The sequence below is a fragment of the Canis aureus genome, chromosome 8 (genome assembly GCF_053574225.1).
Source record: "Canis aureus isolate CA01 chromosome 8, VMU_Caureus_v.1.0, whole genome shotgun sequence".
Taxonomy (NCBI): domain Eukaryota; kingdom Metazoa; phylum Chordata; class Mammalia; order Carnivora; family Canidae; genus Canis; species Canis aureus.
The window spans coordinates 17,308,177-17,321,986 of NC_135618.1; the positions used below are offsets into that span (position 1 = coordinate 17,308,177).

Sequence of the window (13,810 nt, forward strand, 5' to 3'; positions counted from 1 at the left end):
AAAGGAAGAAGTTGATCGTTTGCTCATGTTGAATCCCTAAGATGTTAGGGTCCATCATTTCTAACCTTGTTAAATTATTGCATTTATAGAATACTTATGTATATTGTGTTGTATTTGGACTTTACCAATCATTTTTCCTTTTCCTATATCACATTTATAAAGCAAATACTCTTACTAGAGTTTTCATCTCATAGGTTTGAAATTCAAATAGCTTACCATTTTTGATGATAGAAAGTGAAAAAGAGGGGATCCTGGGTGGCCCCGCGGTTTGACGCCTGTCTTCTGCCCAGGGCGTGATCCTGGAGACCCGGTATCGAGTCCCACGTCTGGCTCCTTGCATGGAGCCTGCTTCTTCCTCTGTCTGTGTCTCTGCCTCTCTCTCTGTGTCTCTCATGAATAAATAAATAAAAATCTTTAAAAAAGAAAAAAATTAAAGTGAAAAAGTGAGATTTGTGCTTCTTCTCAATGAATGTATCTGGGCTAAACTCAATTTACCTCCTTTCAAGATAACCATTTTACTTTTCAGCTTAATGAAAACCAAAATAATATTTTAGTAGCCATAGAAATTGTATCCTACAGTTATTTTTGGCTAATGCATGGTTTTTGTTTTAGTTTTTGAATTTTTATCTCATCATAAAACTTTCATTAATATTCCAATGGTTTCTTCAGAGGCCATCCCTCAAAAACTAACAGGAACATGTTAATAACTCGATGGGGGGTTGAGCTCCACTGAGCTTCTCATCATTTCCAACAGCTCAACAAACATAAATCCAGAGCTTCCGTCTTAAAATTTCCTTTTCAACAAAAGCATATACTTTAAGAAGCTAAATTCTTATTTTAAATTTCACAATAACATGACAGCAAATTTTCAGTGCTCTATGTGTCTGCTTTAAACATCACGTGCTGGGATCCCTGGGTGGCGCAGTGGTTTGGCGCCTGCCTTTGGCCCAGGGCGCGATCCTGGAGACCCAGGATCGAATCCCACGTCGGGCTCCCGGTGCATGGAGCCTGCTTCTCCCTCTGCCTGTGTCTCTGCCTCTCTCTCTCTCTCTGTGACTATCATAAATAAATAAAGAAAAAATATATTAAAAAAAATAAATAAACATCACATGCTAATACACATGGATATAGATACACAAAGACACAGCCAGCAAAAGCTCTATAAACTAAAAATGGAAATTCTATGAGTTAAAAGCAAAAGTTCAGAGCAGAGTTAAGTTCTATTAAGTAACCAAGGGATAGCTCTTTGGCCTTATTTCTCAACCCTCCTTCTTTTTAAATAAGTCATTTTCATTTTTCCCATCAGAAATGATAGATATTCTGATTACCCAGCCATATTCACCTTCTTTCAATTTCTTACTCCTCACCTTTCGGATCTGCTCCCCACTAAATCTTCAGTCTGTAGTGCCTGACCTGATGGCCCAAAAATACACAGCCCTTTTCAGATTTCCTAGCATGTTATAATTCTCATAATATTTAATATACTTTATCATTATGGCTCCTTTGAATCTCTTCAACATTAGATCTTGGGCAATGAGGGCAAGGAGTCACCATTTTACAAAAAAAAAAAATGTGTATCACATGTTATGTACTTCATAACTATAAACTGAAAAAAAGAAGTGCAACGTTAGATAGAGAAGGTAGATAGATAAGATATTCTCATGATGGTATCGTGTGGTTTTTAGGAGTTTAGGCTTCCTTAGACCAAGAGTGCTTCATTCAAATCTCAGCTTGGGAACCACCAGCTTAATTTGCTGACCTTAGATAAATTTCCTAATTTATTTGAATTGCACGTCCTTCTCTATTGAAAACGGAGATAAGGGAACCCTGGGTGGCGCAGCGGTTTAGCGCCTGCCTTTGGCCCAGGACGCAATCCTGGAGACCCGGGATCGAATCCCACGTCGGGCTCCCGGTGCATGGAGCCTGCTTCTCCCTCTGCCTATGTCTCTCTGCCTCTCTCTCTCTCTGTGTGACTATCATAAATAAATAAAAAAAAAAAATTAAAAAAAAAAAATGAAAACGGAGATAAAAACAAATACTTCCTTAGAGACATATGGCAAATATGCAATGAAATAGGTCATATAGCGCTGTATCTGGTACATAAAAGTATTCAAAATATATATATTTCTTGTTGATACTAAACAATATTATTACTAAATGAGAAAATGTGCTTACAGATATGGCTATGAATTGCATTTGTAGCACTGGTTGAGTTTCAATGGCAAACCCAAAAACAATAACTGGAAAAAGTTTATAGGGTAAAAATAGTGATTGTAAAATAATGTATTGATTCTACAACCACAATTAATGAAGACTAAGATATGGCAAGATATTGGCCAACATATTAAATTCTCTATTAGGCATCAAGGACAATGAGTGTTATACCTTTGTGCTTATCTCTGAAAATGAAAGAAATACAAATTGAATTATCTATGTCATAAACTAAAAGTCAACCATTGGCAGGATTCAAAATAAAATTTCTATCTTCTAAATAAGTATAAAAAATAAATAAGTATAGAAGCTTAAAAAATCAAAGTATAGTCTCTACAGTAAAACACAGAAAACTAAGGAAACAGTACAGTAGGAAAAATAAAAATCAAAATTCATAAGGCATGGCAAAAACAAGACCAAATCTATTAGTTATAAAAATATACAAAATAAATAAATACATGTGCATTTTAAAAAAACAAGGCCTCTCAGATGACATCATTAAAAATAAAAATTTGATGTAATCCTCCAAGGACAAAATAACTTTTTAAGTATAAAATGATTCATTAAGTATAATCAGAAATTCAGTTCTTTATAATTTCAAGTTTTCTATAATAAGTAGGTATTACTTCTTTAATTAGGGGGAAAAAGGATTAGGTTAATATATGTTAAGATCTCAGAAGACTGCCTGGCACAGAGTAAGCTCTACTTAAGGGTTTGTTAAGAGTATGAATTGTTACGATGGTTATGCCAGTGCTATCTAAGAAATATATCAAAACAAAGACATAGCATTTGTATCACAATCACACAGCTTCCTTAGCTTTAAAGTGTGTAGATGGTCACTTTTATGGAAGGTCCCAAGGTGAAATGTCTTGTGGGTTTCAGTTCATTGGGGTATAGCTTATTTATCATCATCATAACCCTTATTTGTAAATTAATGAGTGGCAAATAGTAATACTTTCATTATTTTCACCAAAACAGTAATTATGATATTAAATTGACCTGTAGTTTACAAAGTGGCTCCTCTCTATTTTCTGAGATAATAGGAGAATTAGCAAAATTTCCTTCAAAAGTCTTTGCTTCCCCCACATTGTAAATTCAGCTATTGTTTTCATTTATTTCATTCATTCATCAGTTACTTAGCAGGCGTTGTGAATACATAAAGGTGAATGAAAACACATGGTTCCTGACCTTGTAAAACTTATTATTGTCTACTAGGAAACAACAATCAATTCATTATCCAACCTGAAAAACAACAACAACAAAACAGTTCCATGAGACGTTGTAAGCATATAACCAAGAAGTCTATCCCCTGTTGACAGGGTCAGGTAGGCCAGTTTTCACAGAAGAACCATTACAGAGAAGGGTTTTTACTAACATGTATTTTTTTGCCATTTCCATGATTCATGAATCAAAGGATCCATCTTTCTATCATTCAAAATGCTGATTCACTAGAATAAGGACATTTATATTCAATGGATCCTTTGTTCCAATCTCCCAAATTAGCTCTATAATGTATCAGTTTATACCTTGTTTTATTAAACCCTATATTTCTTCTGAAAAAATATATGTTTTGCATTCATTAGTCAGTAAGAACCACATGTAACTTCTGGGGCAGGAAAAAAAGAAGAGATACTCCCAAATGGGCTGTTATATATCCAGAGTGGGAACACTTTCAGACAGGTTTATATTTGGGAAAGAAGCATATTGTTCCTTGCTTCTGCTCCAGCAATGAGAGGAGGGTTTGGCATTAGGTCAGTTACCTTGTAACATTCCTAGAGACTGGGCCATTTCTGAGGCTTATTACCTGGGCATGAAGGAGAAAAGCCACATAGCACACTGGCATATATCTGCCCCCATATAACTCTTTTCAATACCACTAGCAAGTTCATAAAATATTTTTAAGTTAATCAATCAATAGCATGCATTCCTTTTATAGAAACGAAGACACTGGATATAAGATTAACATCACTTGCGACAACTGACCTTTCTTGTAGCATGTATCATGAGAGATAATCACTGTCATTGATTTGATGTTCTTTCTCTAGGTCTTTTTTTCTCTGAATTTACATATATACATGATGGTACCAGTTTTTCTGTTTTTTTTTGTTTGTTTGTTTTACACAAATAATATTATTCTGTAGATATTTTTGGTAACTTGTTTTTCAATAGAGACTACATCTTATAGATTTTACATGAGAATGCCGATAGATCTATCTCATTTATTTTTATTGTTGTACAGTATGCCAAAGTGAGGACATAGCAGGATTTATTGATTCCCCTACCGGTGGGCATTTAGGTTGTTCTCATTTTTTTCCCATTATAAAGAATGCTGCAATGAATATTTTTGTGAATATGCCAGTGGATCTTCTACTAGCTCTCATACATGTAAGTTTGTGAATGCTTCTGAAATGTTGTCTGTTACTTTGTAATTGTACATATTATCATGAATTACATCAAAAAATATTGGGGAGCCCTGGGTGGCGCAGCGGTTTGGCGCCTGCCTTTGGCCCAGGGCGCGATCCTGGAGACCCGGGATCGAATCCCACATCGGGCTCCCGGTGCATGGAGCCTGCTTCTCCCTCTGCCTGTGTCTCTGCCTCTCTCTCTCTCTCTCTCTCTCTCTGTGACTATCATAAATAAATAAAAATTTAAAAAAATATATTAAAAAAAAAGTCAAACATCAGCATGACATCAGCATGGCATTGACTAATTAGAAAGAATGCACAAAAGAGCCAGGGCAGATGCCAACAAGAAGCAATCAGTAGGCTGTACTTGTTTCTTTTGCTCAAATGCCTATACTAGAATTTGGGTCTGAAGTATTAACATTTAAAAAACATTTCTACCCTCTTACATATTTTCTTGTGATCATATTTGGGTATTCATGCTAGCAGTGGTGCTCATCCATGGCCAAAGAGTATAAGCCAAAGACTGTGTGTGTGTGTGTGTGTGTACGTGTGTGTGTATGTGTACTTGTCCTTGCCATGATTCATTATAGCTGATATGAATATAAATACTAATTATTATTACTTTTAAGAGATGTTACATATCCATTTAAATATCTAAATGAGGTAAATAAGAGTAAAGAACGTAATTTTAAAGGAAAGTTTTTAAAGGGTATGATACCCAAAAATGGGTTGGTACTTTGTCAGTAAATATTAGATATTTTTATTCATTCCAGTCCTAATGTTACATACAAAGTTTGATCAGGTATTTCTTTCTTAATAATTTACATTTTTAGTTTTGACCTTTTCTGGAATGTTATATGCTTATAGTGCTTCAGGTGAGTTCCCTGCAAAAGCTCCTCTAGCTTTTTAAGTTGTAACTATATGTTCTTAAGAAACTAATCTTGTGACTACTCAGCTTTCATATTTGCTTAAAAAATGTCAAAAGTTTCAGTAGTCTTCTTAAGGTGTTTCTTTCATCCTTTCTATGACATAGAATCAAAAAAGAAGGGAAAGAAACACATGGGGCATTCCCTTTGCTGAGATTTCAAAAACTCCTTGTGATTACTTCAAAAGAATCTGAAAGAAGTTCTTTTCTGTTTAATTATTAAACAAGAATGAAGCCTATCTCTTCCATAGTTTTTCTTGTAGAATAACAGGAAATGGGAATAGCAAGGCATGTTGCAGTCTGTAAAATATATTCTCATCCGCAAATGGAAGTGCCTAGCAAAGCAACATAATACATCTCAGAATATCATTTCCTTTAGCAACACCCTAGTGATGATCCCGACCCTTACACATGGATCTTCTCTTGCCAACACTTACATGCTATTAGAAAAAATTAAAATAAATTATACGAGGATTTTGAAAACTGGTTATCTGATGGCAGCCAAGAGAGAGGACTGTGGGTCAATCCTATTTTCCATTCCCCTTTCCCCAATCACTCAGAAATATAATTGTTTTGTACCTTTGTGATCCAAAAGCAAATCAAAGCCATATTTCATTCAAAGTGCTCATGGCAGAGGGATCTTGGGAAGCAATTTCCAACCCTATGATTTTAGAATCTATTAAACCTCTTGTTCTTATAATTATCTTCACATTTTCTCCATTACTTTACATAGATACCAGAATAAAGAAGCTGCAATTTTGATTACAGGATTGTTTTAATCTCATTACTTCTACATATCCACTTTTTCTCTTTAATTTCTAATTTGAAACATATTAAAATAATAAAAAAATTCAATGATTCTAACACTAATTATTTGACAGGTCTAAGATCCTAATCTCTCAAAACATCTTACTTATTTCAATGAAGCACATACAATTTTAAGCATTAAGAAAAAAAACCCTTAATTTTAATTTATTCTGTAAATGAGGAACATTATATTTAATTTGATAACATATCTGTCTATTCAAACTGAAATTGAAGGGGAGAAATAGTATGCTGTTGCAAACCTAAAATCAAGGTTGCATACTTTATGCTGTAAGGATCAACCTGATGTTTTCATTCAAAACACATTTATTCACAAACTATGAGATACATATGTTCACTGGTCACACAGCTCTGATCGAGACACTGTATTAAGTCCTGGATACAATGATAGAGGATTCTTGCTTAGGAAGCTCACAATTTAACAAAATACAGCATGGATAGCACTAACAGATGTAGGAATTACATGCTGGTGGAACATTATAGGTGGCAATGATTCCTTTCCTTCAAGGAAAACACTGGGAAGGGCTTCACAGGACAGTGTTTTATTGTAATGAGCAGAAATCAGAATGAGCAGATATTGAAATATATTTTAAATGAGCTCAGTATTCAGGTACTAAAAACCACTTTGAGGACTGTTTTTCCTGGATAGGTATATCTACTATTCCCTTCTACTTAAGTAATTTGCAAGCTGAATTTACAGGAGGTTGCCACAATGGGCAAATATGCAAGCCAAGAAAGTTTCTACTTTCCTCCCCAACCCTCCCATCAATACTTGCTCTCTTTTCAACCAGAAATGCTCTAAAAGCTCTCCTTTTATCTATATTACGTTTACATGATTCTGCTACAAAAAGAAATTGTTTTACCAATTTATGTTTTGTAAATTTAGACTTTTGTGTTTATATGTATATTTTAAATATTAAGCCCACCTATATAATATTCAGATATACATACAAAAAAAAAATCTTAGGCCTTGAAAATAAGAAGAGAGGATTCTCCAACAAACATGTTTGTATTATTAACCCAACTTCAATCAGAGAATTTGCATATAGTGAAAACAACGAGGTCAAGTATAAGTGGAGTGCACATTATCCTTCACACTTACTAAGAGAGTGACTTGCTAAGATGGCAGTGTTTCACAGTGGGAGTTGTTCTGTCAAATTTCTGTCTTAGGTTTAGCTACTTTTTATTTTTTCATGACTTCTTCAGCATAGCACATTATTTTAAAAACAAATTCCTAGACCTATGCCAGCCTTTAGAATACATTTTTAAACTTTGAAATCTATCAGTGCTCAGTCATTTTCATTTGCCATGAAAACCCTGTTCTTAGCATAAGACAGAAGAGTGAAACAGTTCCTATGGATCTACCACATACAAATTCTCTTTGGGGGAATGAGGTGTAAGGATAAACAAAGGGGATTCTTTATCCCTTATTCTTTGACTGCAAGGTTTTCACATTGAAATACAGAGGGGTCTATGGGTTCTGTATAATCAAAATTTTAGATAGTTGTTTGCATAGATTGACATATCAGAGCTTCCCTAATTTATGTCATACTGACCCTTCCAAATTGAATTACATTTTCACTATATGCACGCGTGCACACACACACACACACACACACACACCTTTACCATTCAAGCTCCTGATATGTCTTGACAAATGAGAGACACAACCAAGAAGTGGTGACAACGAATTTTCTGTACTGAGGAGAAGAGAAATAAGTTTAAGAGCTGGCTGCAGAAACTCCCAGAGGAGAGAACTCTGGTAAAATTCTCTCATGTGGTTTTTTTGTTGTTTTGTTTTTGTTTTTGTTTTTGTTTTTAAGATTTTGTTTATTTATTTGTGAGAGACACCGAGCGAGAGAGAGAGGCAGAGACACAGGCAGAGGGAAAAGCAGACTCCATGCAGGGAGCCAGACGTGGGACTCAATCCTAGGCCTCCAGGATCACACCTTGGGCTGAAGGTAGTGCTAAACCACTGAGCCACCCGGGCTGCCCTCTCATGTCTTTTGATTCTGTATAGTGAGATGATTCATTTTTTTTAAACATTTTTTAAATATTTATTTATTTATTTATGATAGGCAGAGAGAGAGAGAGAGAGAGAGAGAGGCAGAGACACAGAAGGAGGGAGAAGCAGGCTCCATGCCAGGAGCCCGACATGGGACTTGATCCTGGGACTCCAGGATCGTGCCCTGGGCCAAAGGCAGGCGCTAAACTGCTGAGCCACCCAGGGATCCCCTCATTTTATATATCAATTTGATTGGACCACAGTACCCAGATATTTGGTCAGACATTATTCTGAATGTTCTATAAAACTGTGTTTTTTTGGACGAGATTTACCTGTTCTAAATCAGTAGACTTTGAGTAAAGCAGAAAATGTGGGTAGACCTCATCCAATAAGTTGAAAGCCTGAGTAAAACAAAAGTTTGACCCCCCCCCCCCCAAAACGAGAGGGAATTCTCTAGCCAAATGCCTCAGATGTCATTTCAAACACTGGTTTTTCCTTATTCTTCAGCAGACTGCCTTTGGACTTGAACTATAATTCCTTCCTGAGTCTCCAGCCTGCTGGCCTCCCCACCAGAGTTTGGACTCACCAAGTCTCCACAATCACATGACCCAATTCCTTACAAAACAATCTCTTTCTATATACGTATCCCATTGATTCTGTTTCTCTAGAGGACCATGACTTAGGACAGTTCTTAGAGTTTGCCCTGTTTGGATTGGGAATAAGTCAGTTGATAGATAAATAACTTTGCCTTTGGAGGAAGAGACAAGCAACTTTGGGGGAAGGGTGTGAAAGCAGAAAGGAAGGGCATCTTCAATGTTGTGAAGGGATGAAACTGGATTGAGAAAACAAATGGAAATTTTCCAGAGTTAGTAATGACTGAGGCTTTTAAGAAATAAGTCATCTAATTTTCTTTTGTAGCTTGGCTGTACCACATCATGGTTTATCCATGTTTCAATCACTCTCTCATTCATTGATTCCAAATACTCTATAAAATCTACTACATACTTAGCTTTCAGTAAGTGGTATTTTTTGGAATGTAAAGAGATTACATCAGTGTCCAGCAGTGTGATATGACAGGAAAACTGAACAGTGTATATAGGTGATTGCACTGAGAATTCAGAAGCAGCAGCAATGTCTAGGGAAAAGATAAACCCAAGATTCTTCAGGGGTGTTGTGTTGGAAGAGGGAGAAACTAAGTGTCCCATTTTTAGTGGGAAAAGGATAAGGTGATCCTTGCAAATTGGGGACTTGCAGACATTCAAAAGTTTTATCCATGCATTAATTATTTCTCATTACACCACATGGTTCACTAAAGCCTACACTTAGAATGTAATAGAAAAGAAGAAAGAGAAAGAGAAGGGGGTGGAGGTTAAAGCAAAGAAAAGGGAAAATAATGTAGAAAAGCTGTGTTTCAATATAGCTCTTCTACATTATTTTCAATAATGTTTCAATCCCTATCATTGACTTAGTCTCTGATATTTTGGTAACTTCTCTAAAATCAAAGGCTCAATATATCATAAAAGAATTTCAGTCTAAATGGAACCAGAGGATATAAAATGGAAAATCACACATGTGCCCTCAAGAAACAAAACTTAAGGATTGAGACTGATTTCTCATAAATGTGTGATTTACACAACATTCAGCACCAGCCAAGGTCTCCCCTATCCCCATTGCTCCACCTCTTCTAGATCCAACCCTGTCCTCTTCTAACCCTTTCATTTATCTGAACTGCCTTTCCTCTGTAATGCTGAAATCTTACCAACTGAGACTGATAAAATTCTCCTTTTTAAAATTAGGCTTCCTTCTAAAGGCACCTGGGTACTGCAGTTGGTTCAGCATCTTACTCTTGATTTCAGCTCATGTCCTGATCTCAGGGTTATGAAATTGAACCCCATGTTGGGCTCCTGGCTCAGGGCAGTCTGCTTGGGACTCTTTCCCTCTCCCTTTGCCTCCCATCCCCACATACATGCTTTCTCTATAAAATAAATACATCTTTTAAAAAAGTAATATAAAATAAAATAAAGCCTTCAGAAGAACCTGATAAATCTTTAATTTCCTACATCCTATGGACCACAGCTGAACTTAGTGCTATATTAAAAGATTTTCCCAAAGTAAATATGAGGATTCTCATAGATTTTTTTTAAGAATTCAATATTTTAATTCAAATTTATCCACCTAGCTTCTCTGATCTTTATCAATTATTTACATGCTTGTTGGAGAAGGTCAAACCCAGCATTGGATGAAAACTGGTAATTGGGAAAGCCTTGAAAAAAATCTTTAGAATTCCAAGTAACTCAACCACCAGAGTTTTCTTCTTTTATGGCCATGCTTGTGCCATAGCCAAAAGGTCGCATCTTGCCATCCCAAGGGCTTTCCCTACATCAGTAGACTGGAACAAAATTCAAACATACATTCAGAAGTAAACCAGATCTGTTCATGATTACTATAGCAGACTCCATGCTGTTTTTAGAGAGAATTCTGGACTCCCTATAAATGTTGAATCCACCAGGGTGGGCTCTAATTCAATGTTTATAAATGGTTTAAACAGAGATCTGTTAGTCTAGAGAATCTGCATAGAATAGAGAATACTGTCTACTCCTGATCTTGTCAATGTAATCAATCAGTTAGTCTGCATTCTAGAAGATGAATCAAAAGAAAGGCAACTAAAATTTTAAATCTTCAATTTCAACAGATGGATCTCTTAAGCAAATTCTCCCCATTGGACTCTATCATAATTGTAAAAAGCCTGGCCTTTGGAGAAAGGACTGCTACAAATAAAAAGGGTCTAGACAATTACAGCTTTCCAAGAGCTAAGGATCAGACTCACCCCAATGATGGAACTTTGAGAAAACACAAGGTCTATTTCCCATTCTACCATTAAATAGGCTGAGGGAAACTACTCTCTACATTGGGGACCAATCCCTTAAAATATGTACACAGGAGCTACTCTATTAGTGGTCAATTCCATTACAGTTAAATAGTCCTTTCCTCAAATTAATGCATTTATTCAAATATTAGGAGTCTCAAATAAACCACAGTGAATTCCTATTGCTAAACCTTTATACTTTTCCTTGGGACTGTGGCAAAATAAACATCCATTTCTCCTCAGTGAGTCAGCTCCTATTCACTCACTAGGATGAGATTTCCTTAAAAAATATGCTACCTTTTTTTTTCTCAGAAGACAATAACCCTTAAAAAAAATTGAGAATTACCCTTAAGTTTGAATACCCTGAATTTAAATCCCTTGTATGTAATCACCAAGAAAATCCAAACTCTTTTTCTTTCACATACCAGGGAAGATCAAACTTCAGGTTCATTCTCATTATTAGATTTAATGTTCCCTACTTTGTGGGCAAAATCCTCCACTGACACAGGCAGAACTCATCGTGCTCTCCACCTCCCATTAAGATCCAAATATATCCCTCAAAACATCTCCTTGTAATTAAATACCCTATAAACAAAGAGGATTTACAGAGCATTAGACTTATCATAGAAGACTATACAGTATCGAGTAATTTCTTGCACCAGTCCTTGTAATACCCCTATTTTACCTGTAAGAAAAACCTAAAGGTTGCAGATACTGTCCAAGATCTTCAAGCAATAAAAAAAAACATTATTATTCCTCGCTATCCTGTTGTTTCTAATTCCCATACAACATGATCATCTATCCCTACCGAAAGCAAATTTTTCATTGTGATCAATTTACGCAGTGCATTCAGTTGATAAGGCTGAACTTGTTAATGTTAATAAATCTTTTTGCTTTTATCTGGGAAGGGCAACAATATACATTGACAGTAATGCCCAGAGGTTTTACTGAAAGTTCTCACAACTTTTAAAACCTGACCTAGATGTTGTACAAATTTCTGGAGGCTCCATCTTACTACAATATGTAGGCGATTTTCTTCTCTGCTTATTTTCCCAAGCCTCCTCACAAGAAGACAGTATTTGCCTGTTAAAACTCTTAGCCCTAAGGGATATGAGATCTCAAAAGAAAAGTTGCAGTTTGTTCAAACTGAAGCTGGATATTTAGTACATTTAATCTCAGAACAAGAGGTATACGTAGATCCCTACAAGCTTCATGGCATCTTGAGCTTTCCTAAATCTAAAGCCAAATGTCAATTACAGGCTTTTCTTGGGCTAGCTGAGTTATTGTCACAATTGGATTCCAAACTTCTCCTTACTGGCACAACCCCTATATGCCTTATTAAAAACCACTAAACCTAATCCTATTATCTGGGAAAACCAAGATAACTTGACATTTAAAACCGTGAAGGGAAGCTTAATAAATTCACATATCCTTGAACATCCAACCTATCAGCTACTTCTTTTCCTTTTTGTATATGAAAAAGGGAAATTCCCTCAAAGTACTTATCCAGAAACATGGGAGCTACAACCAACCTCTAGGTTATGACAGCCAAAAATTAGATCCTATTGACTGAGGATATCCTCCATGCCTTAACGTATTTCTATTACTGCCCTTCTGGTAAAGTCCACTGAAGAAATAGTTTTAAGATCATCCTTGACCATCTTTGTACCTCATGCTCTCATAGCTCTCTTGAACTCAAACCACACCCAACATCTTTTAGGAAGCCATTTTACTTCTTATGAAATTCCCTGTGAACTGCCCCTCAGAACAGTCTTATTTATTCTAACAATCTCAGCCTTATTGTTCCTCTTCTTTCATGAATGAATCCCCATAACTGTTTGACTTTGACTAATTACCTATTAACCCCTCATGATGACTTTTGGGCACTTCAGCCCAACAAGCCAACTTAAATGCTCTTACTCAAACATATATTCTTGCTAAAGATAAGGCCACAAATATCTAAGCTAATAGTTAATATGCCTTTGAAATAACCCATGATTTTGAGATGTTATGGAAGCAAAAAGGCTTCCCTACTTGCTGTGGAAACAAAATTTAAAAGGTTCTTATGCCCAAAGTTTATTAGATGCTACACTCCCATCAACAGCTCTTAAAGCTTATTAAAGTCTTTGGACATTCTAAGTCTGACTATCTGGAAGCCAAAGGAAACTACTCACTGATATCTCCACAAAAAATGCTGCTCCTATGGAATCCATAAACCAAATCTGTCATGGTTCAGAAAACTACTTCCGCTGGTGATGACCTAAGAGAATTAGCCAGACAAATACAAGAATTGACCCCTGAAAAAGAAAAAGAAAATTGAAGGTTTAAATGCTATTGGTATCATGAAGAAATAAAACTTTGGTTCTGACCCAGTAACAAACTAGTCCTGCCAAAAAAAATCTAAAATTTCCACCATCCTATATTTAACCCCGGAAAGACTATCCATACTGCTTCTGGGCATTTTAGTTTACCCAGGGGACCACTTGAGGTTTGGCAAATGGATTTCATACAATTGTCTCCATTTCATGGATATAAATATGTTCTAAGTAATGGTCTGCATGTTTTCACATTGG

The 13,810-nt window shown here is 35.9% G+C and overlaps 1 long non-coding RNA gene across 1 annotated transcript in view; it reads right to left on the reverse strand.

The window, feature by feature from the left end:
- Positions 1-238: 238 nt before the first annotated feature.
- The window catches only part of LOC144318398 (uncharacterized), a 381,065-nt gene continuing 367,493 nt past the window's right edge, over positions 239-13,810 (reverse strand). The window contains exon 6 of the long non-coding RNA XR_013384287.1: positions 239-412. This is a non-coding gene — a long non-coding RNA (uncharacterized LOC144318398). The remainder of the gene's footprint in view (positions 413-13,810) is intronic.